The 19,014-nt window shown below is 34.9% G+C and overlaps 1 protein-coding gene and 1 long non-coding RNA gene across 2 annotated transcripts in view; one reads left to right on the forward strand and one right to left on the reverse strand.

Moving 5' to 3' along the window:
- The window catches only part of tmie (transmembrane inner ear), a 49,875-nt gene that overhangs the window by 3,129 nt on the left and 27,732 nt on the right, over positions 1–19,014 (reverse strand). The gene's annotated exons all lie outside the window — the stretch shown is intronic.
- Positions 9,532–12,509, forward strand: LOC137002569 (uncharacterized). Its single transcript, XR_010891889.1, has 5 exons — positions 9,532–9,686; positions 10,319–10,477; positions 10,627–10,678; positions 10,785–10,822; positions 11,689–12,509. It is a non-coding gene; the product is annotated as an uncharacterized lncRNA (long non-coding RNA).

Consider the following 19,014-nt stretch of genomic DNA (forward strand, 5'->3'; position numbering starts at 1 on the left):
CACCACTGTGATATTCATACAATAATAAACAGTTTAATATGAATGAGTCGACCTGACTACATTTATTATACCAACCTAAGGCATTCCAGCTATGAAAACAACACAATCCAGCACAGCGTATGAAAGATTCACACACTACAGTCATAAATACTACTGTTACTAATGTTATTTTGAGAACAACTCTAGGTGTGTCCCATTTCACTATTCACACTTCAACAAATTTACTAAAACTTTGGTAACACTTAAAGGGTTAGTTCACCCAAAAATGATGTCATTTATTACTCATGTCGTTCCACACCTGTAAGACCTTCGTTCATCTTCAGAACACAAATTAAGATATTTTTGATTAAATCCGATGGCTCAGTGAGGCCTCTATTGTCAGCAATGTCACCGAACTTCTCAAGATCCAGAAAGAGAAAAAACGTGCGGCAAAAAAACAAAATAATGACGTTTCACTGTAGTCACATGAACTGTTTTAAATATGTTTGTAGAAGCTTTCTGGATTTTGAAAAGTTTGGTGTCATTGCTGGCAATGCAGGCCTCACTGAGCCATTTCCTCAAAAATATCTTAATTTGTATTCTGAAGATGAAAGAAGGTCTTACGGGTGTGGAACGACATGAGGGTGAGTGATTAATGACAGAAATTTCATTTTTGGGTGAATTTACCCTTTAATTTCAGTAGTTCACTACAGACTACAAGTAGCTTTGCAACTACATGTCAACTTATTTCTACTAACCCAAACCTCACAGTCTACTAAAACTCTAATGAGAGTTAGTTGACAAAGTTACTTTTAGTTAGAAGAATGCATAAAGTTGATTATCAAAATAAAGTGTCACCAAAACTTTAACTAAAAAAATGAAAAATAATTCAAAATAATAAGAAAAACAGTAATAATATCTGAATGACACTAGCTGTTTCCATCCACCCATTTTTATGCACCTTTTTGGATATTGCATAACAAAAATGCTAGATGGAAACACCAAATTGCACATGAATTAAAAAAAAACAAACATTTGCACTCAATTGAGTCATATAAACTTTTTATCTGATAAGAAAACATGTGAATAAACTATGATGGAAACACATTTTCTGAATAAATTTCTTAATGCGCATCAAAAAAAAAAAAAAAAGACAGGTTTGCGATGGGATGGCATAACTGGACTAATCATCTGAAATGCTGTTTTGTTTGTTCTGAAATGCCTGAGAAAGTCTGTTGTCAAAGTGATTCAGTTTAATTCCCTCCCAGAACTGCGTTGTCAAACAGCCGGCATTCACCTCCAGAAGCAAGAGCGTGCCCTGAGATGCAAATCATTTATTATATACGAAATTATTTTATACAGTGGCTTTTCTTACTGCACTTTCTTTAGTGCCAGTTTATCAGGAAGTTACAATTTTGTTCTCTTCGACTCACTGGATGGAAACGGTGCTTTATTCACAAATGTTTTATGCCATATTCCAATTTTGTGCGTAAGTTAAATTAGTTTTTGATTGAAACATAGCTACATACTGAGCAGCCACTGATAGAGATGTTCAGAAAGAGCTCAGAATGGAGCAGACAGGAGATGATGTCTGTTAATTGGTTTCAGATTGATCAGCTGGCGGACTGCAGTCCTGTGAGTGAATACGCTGTCTTCACCGCGCTCAGAAAACACCACCTAATCTGACATACACAGTGTGACAAAAGATGATTTTACATGCACCCAAAACCCCCATTCTTTCAGCCTTTTCAAAACATACAATCATCTTTCTTCAGCCTTTTATATCTATATAATAACAATGGTAAATTAAAGTTTCAGCAAGTGTATTTGGAGATTTTAACAAAGCTCTTTCTCTCGCTGTGCACAACCAAACGTGTGTGCAGAGATAGACTTTCTAAAGGGGCAGGGTTGAGATTGTCTGAATCGTTCTGTGGCTGCTCTGAATTCCATCAAACATTTTTATGGGAAAATGTTCCAACTGTAATATTTTCCCTCCCGCACTTTCACCCTATGCACACAATCTCAGCGCATTCCTCCTCTGAGGGGCCGTTCTTACTGCATGATTTATACTAGGACGTGTACAAGACATACATGCTGCTTTTGAAAGAATAATATTTTTGTCGTGTTTAATAACATGCATTTATAATTGGAACAAACAGGATAAAATCCTCATGTAAAGCAGGCAAGGGATGAGCGAGCCATGCTCTGAAGTAATGAAACTAATGTTTCACAATGAAATAAGCAACTTTTATACCGCAGTTTATCACATTTAAACATGTCGGATGCTTGTTCAGGTGGAAAAATGTTTTTATGTTTTCAAGACACTAATATTGAAAGCTCATATACGCTTTTAATGTGTCCGTTCAGTCTGTCATAAAAGTGAAGAAAGATGATGTGATGTGTCATCTTGTATGAAAACTCTATTTTCTTTCATTTGGTGGATATTAATACATCAGTCACCCAGAACAAAACAAGAAACGTCACAGTTCATGTCAAAAAACAAAACATCTGAGCATAAAAGAGCAATGGAAGGAAAATTACACCTCTCTCTATAACATGAAGCAAAGAAAATCAATGAAAATCATGTATATGAAATTAATGTCAAAAAACACATTATTTTGCTCATATTCTCCATTGTTGCAGCTCCTCATTTCCCAGTCTGTCAGTAACGCTCTGTTTAGTTCCTGTCTCTATGAAGCCCCGCCTTCTGAAAAGCACACTGTGCTCTGATTGGTCAGCTGGAGCAGTGTGTTGTGATTGGTCAAGCACTTCAAGCATGTTTGGGAAATGTCCCGCCCCTTACCATAACCTCCAGTTTCAACACACTACTAACTAACTATCTAACTAAACCAGGCCCCGCCCCTTTATTTTCCATATGTCATGGGTGGGAATTATTTAAATGAGGAATATTGTGACGTGTTCATTCCCGGAAGAAAAGCTTTGTTTTTTTCTAGTTTTGTTTTGATTTCAGCTTTAAAGCACAACTGACATATACATAAACCTGTAAAAATAACCTGTTTAATATCATAACATGGATAGTTTTGATCTTGCATGCTGATAGATTCTGCTCTTCAAATATGACAAATACATTCAACATATAATAATGTATATAGCATTGAAGGATCTAAGAGTGTAATTATTTTAATAGCAACGGCTAACATAAAACACACACGCACACACACATCGGTGTTGTACTTCATGCCATTTCGTTATTTCTTTTTTTATATTATCTTCAACTCATTCCCCCTTTCTTATAGCAATTTTATAAGTTTGTGCTGTAAATCTGTGCTGGTCTCAGTAAAGTCTCTATTAGTACAATTTCTCTTATCATTAAGAAACTGCAGTTAAGACTACTATTATAATCTCTGCTCATTTATAAAAGCACTTGCCTATTTGGTAGATAGAAGAGTTGACATGACTAGTTAGATATAAAAAAAAAACTGGTCTTATCCATATCTGTATTGTCTAAGTCAAATCAAAAGTCTTTTTTAATTATATAAAATGGAGTCATCAAATTTCAGACTCAAGTCCAAGTCATGCGACTCGACAACCCTGATATTTATATCTATTCCCACTGCATCAAAGGTTGCAGTGCATTGTATCCTATCACAGTCGTGTCTGCTGAGCATGAAATGCAATAATCTTGCCATTACAACTCGATTTCAGATATGTGAGCTGCAGTGTCCTCGCTTGTTCCACAGTCACAAAAGAAAAGGAGGAGAAAACAACAACAGACGGCACTTTGATAAGCGCTTGTGTCACTTAAAAACAGTACAAAGACATTTTGAAAGGCTATGCAATCGACTGTAAAAAGCAGAAGTGTAGTGTAGACTTTAAAAGGATTTGGATTTGGTGTCTAATTTAATATTATAATTAGTCAATAGTTAATTACCCAGCAAACACAATAACGTTGTAAAAACGTTTTTTTCACGTTGTGAAAAGGTCGTGATAACGTTTTAATCGGACGTATTTAATACGACAGATGTCGGGTTTTTTTTACGTTATAAATACGTTTTTTCACAACATTGCAGAAAAGTCTTTATAACGTTTTTATCACGTCTGAATGTCTCCTTGCAACGTTTTAAAAACGTACTTGACACGTCCAAACTAGTACTTCATATGCTGCCATCAAAATGTTTTTTTTAGTGTTATCTTTCCAGATAAAATGACTAAAACCATATAAAACAAATATATAAAACATAAATGTATGGTAAGATAAATACATTAAGTGGTGTATTTTATATTTCTTTATAATTCATCATAAGCTATTATGTCAGTTTACAACATTTCTGTAAATCTGAATATTCAACAGAACTTTTTTTACATTGCACTACCTTACCTGTAGAGCAGACCTCTGGTTGTTGTCCATTGTATAAGCCTACATTAACATATATGTAGGCCTAATAATTTATACTACACACAAATTTTGTCACTCATATTTATTCACAAAATGTAAAAAAAGTAACATGATATGGAAAAAAAGGTAAATATGTAAATAAATAAAACACATGAAAATTATGCCATTACTGGCGAATTTAAATATGGGGTCATTAACAAATTCCAAGAAATTTCAGAGGACAGATGTTTTTACAGAAGAAAAAAACATTTAATTTGTAAATTGTAAAGTATTTCATTTTAAATAGATACAAATTATTTTATTGCGATTATAATAATTATATTTTAATCACTTGTTTGCAGTAAAACTAATGCTTATATTTTAAGGATTTTTTTCAACACAAATTACAAATATATAGGCATCGGAACTTAAATAATATATATTAAATAAGAAGTTTATTGTTCAATAAATACCTGATTTTGAGAAACTATGTTAGCGATTTCTCGATTTTTCAGCGCTTTCATTGCAGGTTACATTGTTATGCCAGTAGGTGGCAGCTAGGAGCTGTCTTAATGACATAGTAAACCCAAAAATGAAAATTATGTCAATATTATTACTCACCCTTGTGCTGTTCTACAATATTAAGACCCAATACTAATATTAGTAGGCCCGCTGTACTGTTTTAAACGTTTTAGTAACTCTCTGGGCACTGAAAGTGTAAATTAAAGGATTAGTTCACTTTCTGAATGACAATGTCCTGATAATTTAGTCACCCCATGTCATCCAAGATGTTCATGTCTTTCTTTCTTCAGTCGAAAAGAAATGAAGGTTTTTGATGAAAACATTCCAGGATTATTCTCCTTATAGTGGTCTTCAATGGATCCCAGATGGTTGAAAGTCAAAATTACAGTTTCAGTGCAGCTTAAAGGGCTTTAAATGATACCAGACAAGGAATAAGAATCTTATCTAGTGAAACGATCAGTCATTTTCGAAAAAAAAAAAAAAAAAAAAACTGTATATGATTTATAAACACAAATGATCGCCTTGCGAGTGCTCCTGTGTTGTGTATTCTTCATAAAGCTTACTATTTATGTCATACGCCTTCACTATTCAACTTACGGAACGAACCGGCACCAGTTCAGTTTTTTTCCGTACGTAGAATAGGGAAGGCATTGGATATACAGCATTAGAAGAATACGGAACATGAAAGCACTCGCAATGAAAGCTTTACTTAAAAAAACGGCTGATCGTTTTGCTTGATAAGACCCTTATTCCTTGTCTGGTATCACTGAAAGCCTTTTAAGTTGCACTGAAACTGTAATTTTGACCTTCAATCGTCTGGAGTCCACTGAAGTCCATAGGAGAATAATCCTGGAATGTTTTCATCAAAAACCTTAATTTCTTTTTGACCAAAGAAAGAAAGACATGAACATCTTGGATGACATGGGGTGAGTAAATTATTAGGACATTGTCATTCAAAAAGTGAACTAATCCTTTAACTTGCTGGCAATGGAGGCCTCACTGAGCCATCAGATTTCAGCAAAAATATCTTAATTTGTGTTCCGAAGATCAACGAAGGTCTAACGGGTGTAGACTGACACAAGGGTTAGTAATTAATGATATTATTTTCATTTTTGGTTGAACTAACCCTTTAATTGCTGATCCAAACAGTTATAATGCCGAATTCTGTAACCCACTAAATTATGTGACCCTAGTAGGTTATAAGGTGTAGGTTATGGAAATTTATCATGGTTTTACCATGATTAAAAGCAAAAAATATAGTCATTGTAGTAATTCCATGGTTACCACAAATGAACCATGGTTCTGCTAGAAAAACAGTTTTAACTATGGTATTTGTGTGATTATACAAATGGTAATCAATACGTCAAAAAAACAACAACAACAAAAAAAAAAACAACAACAAGATTTTACTATAGTAAAACCATGGTTAATTATCAAAAGGGTAGGATTAGGGTTAGGTTTAGTCAGATTAGGTCAATGCAGTGCCTATAGTCATATGATTTGGTAGGTCACAGAATTCGACACAACACCAGAAAGAAAGAATGTTATAAACATTTGTCTGCATGCACCCAATTCTGAAGCGAATAATAATATGCTAGTATACAGCAATCCATATGAGAAGTCTGGTGTTGAAGGTGGATCTGGAACTGACTTCTGTCCAGGTTGTCACAGCATCTCGTCTTCACAAACTGCCCTGAAATGCAATTCACACACCAACAATGATTGTTATTAATATAATGTGAGGCTCTTACATTCACAATGCTCAGTACTTTTTTTATTATCATCTGTCTCATTTTGAATTATGTTGGACCTTACTGTAGGTTGCTAACTCTATACCAAGTGTCCTCAATGCAGAGTTAAACAAGATGGCCATAGAGGACTCAAAAAATATTTGATGAATTTTTTGAATACTTGATAAACTTTTGATCAAACTTTAACATGGAAGAATCTAGGAACATAAACAAGTTGTCACAGGGCCAACAAAATGTAGTATTCAATGTCAGGTTTATTAAAAAAAAAAAAAAAAAATAGAATAGAGGTGAAATGCAGAAATGAGAAAGAATAATATACAGAACATATATATGTGTGTATATATATGTGTATATATATATATACATATATGTGTATATATATATATATATACATATATATTTATATATAGGCTATGTGTGTTTGTCTGTGTGTGTGTGTGTGTGTGTGTGTGTGTGTGTGTGTGTGTGTGTGTGTGTGTGTGTGTGTGTGTGTGTGTGTGTGTGTGTGTGTGTGTGTGTGTGTGTGTGTGTAAAAAAAAGTCTTAAGATGCCAGCATTTACATTTGTAGCTTTACTTATTTAGTATTCCTCATACAATGTCACTTAATTATGTTTGGACGCAATAAATATAAATTATTCATATATCTGACGCTCCTGAAATCACAGTGCAATTTTAATCAATATTTATTTACCATGAAATATCAAAACATGTTTGAAATAACGTTAGTTTCACCCCATTTTCACGCTCCATATAAGTGACGTCACCGATTAACAGTACACCGCATACTTTTAAGTTATATTTTCTAATCATCCATTGACAAATTGCCAGAAAATCATTTACAAAACTATCAAAACCTCTAATCTACACATAAAATGTGATTAAAAGCCCAAACTTTCATAAATAAGAGTTTATGTCAAGTTAGTCTACCTCTTAAAGTTAGCCTAACGGTTGAGATTCTAACGATCTTTTTCCAAAGACAACAAACCTTTTCTATGAAGAAAATATTCAACAGAAGCTTGTCAATTACATGTATGAACGTGTCAAGAACAGTTGTATGTATTATTTGTGTAATTTTAGGCACTAAACTTACCTGAAAGCAGTGAAAATAACAGTGACAGACGGTCGTGCTCTTGCTTGACACTTGTCAGTTGGTTGAGTTGCCGCCTGGTTGCCGCCCCGTTTCCATGGTGACTCCAATCCGATTGCTCACGGGACTCGAAATGTTAAATGCGCACGCCAATTAAACATGTCAAAAGTTAAGCAGCTATCGTTTACATTACAGCGTTAAAACAATAGACTACTGATGGAGTCAAGGGCGTAGATTTGGTTTCAACATTGGGGGGGTTGAGCGTTGGTATGCTGCCTGTTTTTTGTTTTTTTTTAATAATAAAAAAAAAATCTGTTTTATGTGTAGCGTTATTGGATAATTTATTTCTTCTCTATCTATCATCTATCTATCTATCTATCTATCTATCTATCTATCTATCTATCTATCTATCATAACTTTATGGAATATAACTATTCATCAAATTCTAACATAACGGAGTGATTCTAAAAATAAATAATGTTATATATTGAAACCGCCAGTAGGTGGCAGCGATTCGACGTTTTAATGAGTGAGCTACTTAAATCGTTCATTCAGCCAATTCATTCAAAAATCAGATTAATTAAGGAAGAAAACAAACACCGATTTGAATACTTTTGTCACTGATAAGACGCTATTGAAAAATGAAGTAACAAAATAGATGGCTGTTTTAGTAATTGGTTACAGTTACACTGATAGTTATGGCTAAATTGCAATGGATTAGCTAGCTAAAATATATGTGGAGTGTACTTAACTATTACAATGTTTTCATACCTCCTTCTCAGTACATGCTTTATTCTTTTTAACGTCCCTCTTTGAACAGAAGTTTAATATAGTCGGCTGGGCAGCGGTTCTCTTCTTTTTTGGTGCTACCCGCTCTCATTCATTCAAACAGTAGAGCGCCACTGGCGTTTTTTTGGTGAAAATGCGATGCGCATTGGTTGGGCGTTACCAATCGGTTCAATGGAGGGGGGTATTTTTTTTACTAATTTATTATGACAAACACATATTCGATTATAAACAAAATTATTGTTACAAAATAAATGAATTATACATATTTTAGTATAGATCTACTGTGATTTTCATGTTGAAATATTGGGGGGGGGGATTGTAACTGATGGATTTGAATATGGGGGGGGGGGGGTTAATATAATATAATATAATATAATATAGCTTTAGAATACTTAAGTTTTCTTTTTCTTTTCTTTTTTTCTTTTTGACTAAAGAAAACATATGTTTTATATACCAGAAATGATCAACGTGGTGTACAAATAAAAGTAGGCTATAGGCTATTGCACAACAAATAATAATAAAAAAACAGAATGTATGTGTTTTGGCCCTAGCATAGTCTTTGTTTTGACATGGTTGTATTTTGGTACTGTCATGACGTTTTTTAAACGTCGTATTCCAACGTGCAGATTACGTTATTTTAACACCTGAATAAAACGTCTCCCAAAAGTTGCAATTTGGTATAGTTTCGTTTTCGTAGTAGACAAACGTGATATTAACGTTTTTTTGACTACTTAAAGAAAACATACCAGCTTGGTATTTTCACAACGTTTTTAAAACGTTTTATTTTGGTTACATTATTTTTTTATTTTAAAAAACGTTTTTAAAACGTTTTTAAAACGTTGTACTACAACATTACCTAATTGCAACCAAAATACAACGTTGTGAAAAGTTGTAAAAACGTTTTGTGTTTGCTGGGTATATACTTCAATCTGTGGTGTATGTTATTCTGCTATGACATTATGAGCTTACAGTCAATTACTCATTAAGCATATAAGGGTGCTGAGTTAATCACAGATTTGACAGAAGATGGGAGAATTGAAGCCCCTGAAATCAATAATAACCAACTGCAGAACCGCAGAACCATACGTCATGACAGTCTGAGGACGACAGCGCCAGACTAACAGCCTGAGGGCGGAAGTGGGCGGAGTAATAGTCTCACGTTGGATGTGGGCGGAGTTGACGACAAACAAGCAAACAATCATGGCGGAAGAAGCGAACACGGTAAAAAGTTTCTTTGTGTTGTGCTTTTAATCGATCACGTTTATGTGTTGTGTATTTATTCGATCGTTAACACTTAACATGACTCAGATATTTTGTAAATGGGCTTCAAAGTCACTTTATCACGTCTTTTGATATTTTACAAATCGTCTCACGTTGCTTGCGCCCAGGTGAATAAATACTATAGTCATTTATAGTAAATACTATAGTGTTTTTGAACCATACTATAGTACTATAAATACTTGAATTAATTTATTGTGGTAATTCTATAGTTGCTGTGATAATATGGCAGCTATAATAATATAAACAAATTACTTTACCCAATATTGTACTAAGTTTTCTACAATTTTAGGGTATATTATACTACAATATACACTACAGTTTACTGTAGTAAAAACTAAAGTATACTATTTATACTAGTTTATCAGTTCACTATAGTTAATATTATAGTATTATGTAGCATTCATTAGTGTTGTAAATACAGTATGGTTCAAAAACACTATAGTATTTACTATAGTATTTTTTCACCTGGGTGTTTACATATTCATGGTTTGTTATTTTACTTGTTGTTGGTACTGTATTTTATTTAATTGGTTACATTTTACTATACTGATCAGTGTTTTTGTGGATTTTAGAGGCATATTAGTATCGGGAGATGCTCCGCTTTACTTCATTTACAGCGATGCAAAACGTGCTGCAACAACTTCCACTGCCCAGTGCTCTTAAACCGACCAGACGGCACAGGTTGAATGCACAGCTTCAAATTCACTTAAAAAAAACTGTCGTTCATGGAGGTATGAACGTTTCTTTTGTATTCTGAATTTAAAATGTTGTTTTTGCAATGAAGTAAGTAGTAATTTTGACTTTAGAAGAATGAAACTTGTTTCTTTTATGCAATTTTTATGGTTATATATCTAAGTTTTTCTTTGATTTTGCAATGCAGTAAATTGACAAGCAGAATCACCCCAGAACAAGAGAAGCTGATCAAAAACAAGGTTAGTTTTATAAGACTTTCATAAACACATAAGCTACTTATACAGATGGTGTGTTATATCTGTCACATCTTTTCAGGAATAACTTAATAATATTTTATTGTTTTAGAAACAGTTGACCGGCTGTGTGGGATCTTCATGTTAATGGTAAGCAAAAAAAAAGGAAAAGTTAAAAGTTTTTAAAAATGTATGAACTTCTCTTTTCATTAGAATGAAAAACATATATGAGGGCTTTTCATACTTTAAATAGTTAACCCTGGGTGATTGTTAACCCCAGGTAAACAGAATCCTGGGTTATCTTGATTCACGTTTCACACTGATCATCATTTACCTGAGGTTAACAATTAATCCTGAGTATTCATATGCACTGTACATTACTAAACCCTGGTTAACATCCTTATTTGCAGTGTCAGTGTCACTGATTGGATGAACAAAGCACACAATATGTTTTCATAAATGCTTAGGCATTGCACATCCTCATTACATATAGTCAACTTCCTCATTACATATAGATCAAGTTTATCCTGAATGAACATTTCAGACTATAAAAGAATTAAACAGTATTTTCTGCTCTGCAATTGTTGCATTTTCTGTCAGCATTTGTTTTTTTTTTTTTATTTACAATGCTGAATTTTCTATTTATATACAATGCACAGTGTTTCTGTGACTGTCAAAAGCATGTAAATATACAAGCAATATGTGGAGCGTTACTTTACCCACGGTTAAAAGTGGTGTTTAGGACGACGATAACCCGGGGTTAAATGTAGCGTGAAAAGCCATGTGAATTGCTTGCCTTTTAAAAAAAAAAAAAAAAAAAAAAATTATACTGAACATAACTGATTAATTTCATTGGTGACAGAGTATGATTTAAGTCTTCAATATATAAACATGAGAAAAACAGAATGTCAAAACTTTATTATACATGCTGTGCTGCATCCTGACTACAACACAAAGTGTTGTTAAATACACTTTTAACATCTCATCCCATTTGTTTATACCCTTCTCTCATGAAGGAACCACGGATCACAGAAGACTTCTGCGCGGCACAACAATCAAAGGTCTTTACGGGTTTAGTGGAAGAGCTGTGCTTTCTGATATTGAAAGAAAAAGACCAGGAACAAGAACTTTCACAGGCTGAAACAGATGATGACAGACAACTGGCCAAAGAGCCTTTAGTGTTTTGCTTTCAAATTAAGGATGATATGGACATTTTACAAAAAAAGTTTATTTTTTTAGATTTAATTTGTCATCATGTACCTGCTGTTCAATCTACACTCAATTTAGTTTGATTTTGTATTTTTTTAGAGCAAAGCACAGCTAGTGGCTATATAATGCTTTTGCTCTTACATTTTAGTACATTTTATTAAAATTAAATAAATATCTTTTGTTTTTGGGTTTGATGGATCTGAATGTGTTTAATTCATGCATTCTAGTGTACAACCGTGTAATGCGTATTATATATTATGAAAAACAATGATTCATTCTGAAATGCTTTTTATTTTATTTTATGACAAATTAATAAATGTTTATCGATTTTAGTGTTTAAGCTTTGTTGTGTTCAATTTATATTCAGTTAATCATTTAAGACATAAAACAAATTTATGAACTTTTAAAATATTAAAAGGTTACAAGGGGATTTTAATACACACATAGGCTATATATATATATCTTAACGTGATTGTGTATATGATTAAGCTATTAACACAATGTGAATCTATATCTATAATTTCAGTTAGATCGTTTTAATACAATATTTCACATTAACATGGTTTTAAACTTTAAAATGCTCCAAATGGAGCGATGCCTACGGAGATAAATTGGCTCCGCCCACTTCCGCCCTCAGGCTGTTAGTCTGGCACTGTCGTCCTCAGACTGTCATGACGTATGGTTCTGTGGTTCTGCAGTTAGTCCTATCTCCCTGAAATAGGGTCTATCAGTGTCTTATGACCACACAGCTCACACGGTTAAATGCGAGACTTTATCTGCTTTGAAGAATAAATCTTGATTCCTGAGAACTGCAACCTCATTTATTCTGCCTCTCTTGCATTTATTAGAAGCAATCAGGCCAAGATTATCAATATCACTTACATTTTCAGTATAGAGAAGAGTCATATGTTTGTGACAAAACCCAACTTTATGGAAATTCAGAGGAATTGATTGTGCTTGATTTATGCGTTTATGAGCAGAGCTTCACCTTCTGACACAAAACACCACTTCATCATATCACTGTGCAGTACTTACTTGCTTATACATCAACACACTACACCATTACAGCCTTGATTTTCAGCTCGCCAACAGTTAATGTAGATGAAGTGACAATCACTGTTTGTAACTGAATTATCAATGACGTGATTTGAGAGATGCTTCACCGATGCCTGAAAGATATTTACAATATTGGAGAGTAGCTTACTACAAGACGCTACTATATTTTTCAGTAGCTTGACAGAAGTTCAGTTGCTTTTAAAACAGGGGTCGGCAACCCAAAATGTTCAAAGAGCCATACTGGACCAAAAAAACAAAAAACAAATCTGTCTGGAGCCGCAAAAAAAAAATTAAAAGCCTTATATAAGCCTTATATGAAGGCAACACAGGCTGTAAGTGTATATTAGCTGTATTAGCCTACTATCAAAATGACTAAGTAGGCTACAAATATATAATGAGGTATTCCCGAGGTATATATTTAAAAACTGCTGAAAGCTACAGAAAAAAGAAGCAAATGGATCGTTGCAATTCACAGAAACAGCAGGCAGAGAAACATGGATTTGCAGTTATCATTTTGTGTCAAATTGTTGGATTTTGAGGTAAAATCATTCCATATATATTGTATTGCTATATATTATGTTGACAAATCATCAATTAAATATTTTTCATCTTATATTCTGCATAATTGTGTTTTAAAATAAACACTGACAAAAACTATACTATAAAACAATATGTTTTAGGGCTGGACAATATGATGATATATATAACATTGATATAAGTGATCACACGGATTTAAACCTACCTATATTGCAGTTATATAAAATATTCACAGGCAGATTTGCTTTATGTATTTCCCCGGCGATTAAATCAGGCACATATAAATGTCAGGAAACACGATTCCTGGCTGCATGTCAATATCCATGGATTAGGTTTATTTGACATGTTGTACGAAACACTTTCGAGCCCAACCTTTAGTGTAATTCGTTTGTTTTACTCGCGTCTTTGTCGTCTCCTCTATTAAATCCAGTCACGCATCAGGTTCTTTTGCCACTCAGTCCAGCTGAGGGAGCGCGCTTTCGGCGGGAAAGTGACGTCGATACATACCCTCGCGCCGCGCTGAAACGTGTGTCGCAGCCTATGACGCAAATCTTTGTTGACAGAAATGTTGAAATTTAATATTTATTATACACATTTTTACAGCATTGGGAAATGTTAAGAATGTTTGTGTCATGTATGTCCTCCTACAGAAACCATAATTTTTTTTTAAAAACACCAGGGAGCCACTAGGGGTGTGCTAAAGAGCCGCGGGTTGCCGAAGTCCGTTTTAAAAAAATGCAGCTAACTACGTTTTACAACAAGTAGCGGTGTAGCATGACTAAAAGCTACATTTTGTTTTGCACCATTGCTTTGGCATAGCATCATGTTAATCGAAAAAAAAAAAAAAACGATATAACTTAGTGTGCTTATCATACAGCAAATTCTGTGATCTAATTAAATAGGTTGCGGCAGGTTTCAGAACGAAGCGCACTGTGTTCACACAAGCAGCTCAAGATTCGCGTCTCAGAACAGCTCCGTTCACAGTAAAAGAGTTTCATCACTGCATGTGCTGTGAGTTTAACCTGCACTGCATTTTGTTCTTGCATTGATGTTTGTAGCAATTTTGCACTTTGACAGTCAGTTTGTGATATGTATTTGAGTATTGTGTGTGTCTTTGGAGAGTTTACAAATAAAACAATAGGCTAGAGCTGCATGATCCTGGATAAAATGAGAATCATGATTTTTTTGGTTTCAAATAGATCACGATTCTCCCACAATTCTGAATATAAAACTAAACAAAATAACATGTCATTTACTATAGGTTTTGACAAAACATTAATTGCTGGACTTTAATTGTTGGAAAATGTTTAATTTGAATTAATAATTTTAAAAATGATTAATAAATACTTGTTTCATTACTGAATGAATCAGTGTTTTTGAACTAATCTTTTGAAGGAATGATTCAATGACAAATACATTTTAAAAGCCACTTGTCGCCACCTAGTGGCATAAGATATAATTGCTAAAACTGTTATTTAAAGCGTGAAGTTCGTTTCAAAAGGTGTTTTGTTCTATTTTGATCGCTATCATAGATATCATTGTTTATATCCTAACTTTAAACTTTTATCTCAGTACTTCTGTGACAATTTAAATATATGTAACAGAAATAACTACTGTGTGGTTCAAAACTGCTTTCTCAGGTTTTTAACTCTAAATCAGGGGGTTATAAATTATTTAGGGAAACATTATTTCAGGGGGAAAGTGCAGGGGTCCAAAAAAGACATTTCTCTAAGTGTGTAATAATGGTTTCTTTACACCTACTCTATGCATTTTTATGACCAATTTTTATGCGCCTACAGCATTTTGTTGATAACATTGCACAGCCTAAATGGATTCTATGGCTTTTATGTCTTCAGTTTTCACAAATAACTTCTAGGCTGTGTGTGGCCGGCAGCCGTGAGGTTAATGATTTGGCCTGCGAGCTGAAAGGTCAGGGATTGAATCTCAAGGTTACTAAGGTGTGTGAGTGAAGCAGGTCTTGGAGAATTACTGGGATGTCTCTGCTCTTCAGAGGCTCTGGGCCTGAAAACGGTCATGCTCTGGGTAATTCATTAAAAGCAAGGATGGTAAACACGGATAATGAAATACATTCAGAAAAGCTTGATGTTTTCAAACTGATTTCATTGTGCAATTTTGTGACTACTCAATATCTACCAAGAATTAGCTTAGATACCAACAATAAGCAAGTATTCACAACAGAAACAAACCAACTAAAAAAATGTTTATACAACTGAAATATTTGAATTCGAAATGCTTGAAAGACAAACCAACAGTGCTGATTTATTTTCAGAGACTCCACAGTTATGAAGTCGTCTCAGGTTAGTTGACCACATTACAGTTTCATTTACAATGATACAATGATGTAATTTGTCAGAAATGCTCTCCAACACTGCACAATAACAGCCAACTGTAATATACTTGATATTTAATAAAGTTATTTGGAATGCATTTTTTGGACTCTGTGGGCATGGCTACTTGGCACAAGTGATGAGTTCCTTTTTCAGTAGGGTTATAGCAGGGCTATACGCAGGGTTTTATAATTACTGAGGTCCAAAAACTCAGTTTACGGTGGTGTTTGAGGGCATATATCAGTCATTCATTTAACATTTCTATTGTAAAACAGCTGTCAAATATTAAATGCTTAGTTTTGCTACTTACAGCTTTTCTCGCACTTTATGAGCATTCACTGAAGCGTTGTGCTGGATTTCACTCTCAGCAGCTTCTGTGAACATAAAGCCCGCCTACACTGATTTGATTGGTCATCTTAAACATTTTGACATTGATGAGCGGTGTTAGAGGCAGCTCAGATGAGAAAGTCAGTTATCTCGGTATTGTGCAATGTAGCACCAAAGTAGAGTTAATATTAGGCAATTTTTTCACAACCTTTATTGTATACACCTCAGAAAAATACTGAAGTCGGGTATTTGTATACTGTAGCATTCAAGTACACGATTCTTCATGCTCCCTCTCAACCGTGCTTTTACAATTTGAGCCTGATGAATCTTGGCTTTTTCATCCTGGAATATGGCCATGATGTGTCTTCATACATGGTTGTTTAAGAAATGAAAAGCTACACACTCCATCAATTAGGGTTAGAAGAACTGTTGCCAAACATATAACATGCTAGAAACATAATAATCACTGCAGTAATGCTCCAATCATAGACTCTTAAGCATATTTAAATCCAAACAGCAACTTTATGTATGTGTATGTATATGTATATATATATATATATATATATATATATATATATATATATATATATATATATATATATATATATATATACACTCACCAGCCACTTTATTGGATACACCTTGCTAGTACCGGGTTGGACCCTCTTTTGCTTTCAGAACTGCCTTAATTCTTCATAGCATAGATTCAACAAGGTGCTGGGAACATGCCTCAGTGATTTCAGTCAATATTGACAACATGATAACATCACGCAGTGATGCGTATCCATGACATGAATCTCCCATTCCACCATATCCCAAATGTCTTCTATTGGATTGAGATCTGATGACTTTCAAGGCCATCTGAGTACAGTAAACTCACTGTCATGTTCAAGAAACCAATTTGATATGATTTGTGCTGACATGGTGCGTTATCCTGCCTGAAGTAGCAATCAGAAGATGGTACACAGTGGTCATAAAGGGATGGACATGGTCAGCAACAATACTCAGACAGGCTGTGGCGTTTAAACAATGCTCAACTGGTACTAAGGCGCCCAAAATATCCCTCACACCACCATCAGCAGCGGCCTGAACCATTAGAGGCTTTCACACCGGAGGAACCTTTTCATAGTTCTTAGAACTACTGGCTGAAGTACCCCGGATTTTGCCGTGTTCGCACTGCAGGAACCGGGAACGATTTTAGTTCTAGGAACTCCTTTTGGGAGAACAAAATTAGCTCCTACTTCACAGTAGGATTTAAACCAGAACTATAGGAACTATAGGAACTTGATCAAACGCATGTCAAACATTGGCACCCAGCATTTTTAAAAGCCATGTATACATTTAGTTTATGAACATGGAAAACAGCAATAACGGCATCTACCTGTTGTCTGCATGGTTGTGTTCTTTTCTCCGCCTTGATAATGACATAGGAGATTCCATCTTCATCAAAGCCCCACTTTTTGCTCTTTCAGTCACGTAAATTATGCATTTACATTGTTATCACGAAACCCATGACACACAACAAACACAGTTACGATCACGGCATCCTCCATCCACCGGCTTTTAGCGTTTGTAAATGTTGCACTTAAAGATGCCGCTGTCGGCCGATTCAGAGTTCCTATTCCCGGTGCGAATGCAGCTAAGAACATGGTCCAGGGGAGAAATGAGTTATCAAGGAACTATCCTAGTGGCTAGTTCCTAGAACTGAGTTCCTAAATCTATTCGGTGTGAAAGCCCCTATGGATACAGGGCAGGATTGATCCATGCTTTCAGGTTTTTTACTCCAAATTCTGACCCAATGTTCTGAATGTCACAGCAGAAATCAAGACTCATCAGACCAGGCAACATTTTTTCAGTCTTCTATTGTCCAGTTTGGTGAGTCTGTGTGAATTGTAGCCTCAGTTTGCTGTTCTCAGCTGACAGGAGTGTCATCTTCTGCTGCTGGAGCTCATCTGCTTGTGTGTTCAGAGGTTTGGTTGTAACGAATGCTGCCTTTCTATCAGCTGGAACCAGTCTGGTCATTCTCCTCTGACCTCTGGCATCAACAAGGTGTTTTCGCCCACATAACTGCCATTCACTGGATGTTTTCTCTTTTTGGGACCATTCTCTGTAAACCCTAGAGATTGTTGTGTGTTAAAATCCTATTAGATCTGCACTTTCTGAAATACTCAGCCACATTCAACGTCACTTAAAACACCTTCAGCAGATCGTCTTTACCATGTCTACATGCCTAAATGCATTGAGTTAGATACATTATATGAAGTCAATTGTTTAAAGTTAAACATTGAAAACTGTCCCAGTTACACTGCAGACTTTTTTTTTTGTGTGTGTGATAGGAAAGTAGCACTATATAAAGCATACTACTACAAAAAAAAACAATTGTCACGAGTGTTGACTGAATCAAGGTTTTGATCACACATATCCTCTTGTGCTGTATAAGCAATACGACGTGTCTCTGATCGTAAACCGCACAATCAGGCCTCTCCTCTTTGAGGGATATTTAAATCACGTTTTTTATGGGTGACCTAATTAATCCAGATGTAGCCGCAGTGGAAACCCACTGACATTATTTGCATAGCTGCCTATGAAAAATGCATATGTCCACAGAAGAAAGCCACAAGTGTGTAACGCATTCCATCTATGAACACAAGGAACAGGCAAGGCGCCTGACGAGGGGCACTTCCTGTGCTAAATGGTCTCCGTGGTATCTGGGAGAGTCCCATTAGAATGTCTTTAGCTCTAATGATGAATATAATTAACTCAGGGTTTGTGTGGGGAAGTGCGAGCCTCAGTGGGTTTGTTTGTTTCAAACACACTCCGTTATCCCTGGCACTGTGTGTGCGTATATACTTCATTCATGTGTGT

This window comes from Chanodichthys erythropterus, chromosome 16 (genome assembly GCF_024489055.1).
Source record: "Chanodichthys erythropterus isolate Z2021 chromosome 16, ASM2448905v1, whole genome shotgun sequence".
Classification (NCBI taxonomy): domain Eukaryota; kingdom Metazoa; phylum Chordata; class Actinopteri; order Cypriniformes; family Xenocyprididae; genus Chanodichthys; species Chanodichthys erythropterus.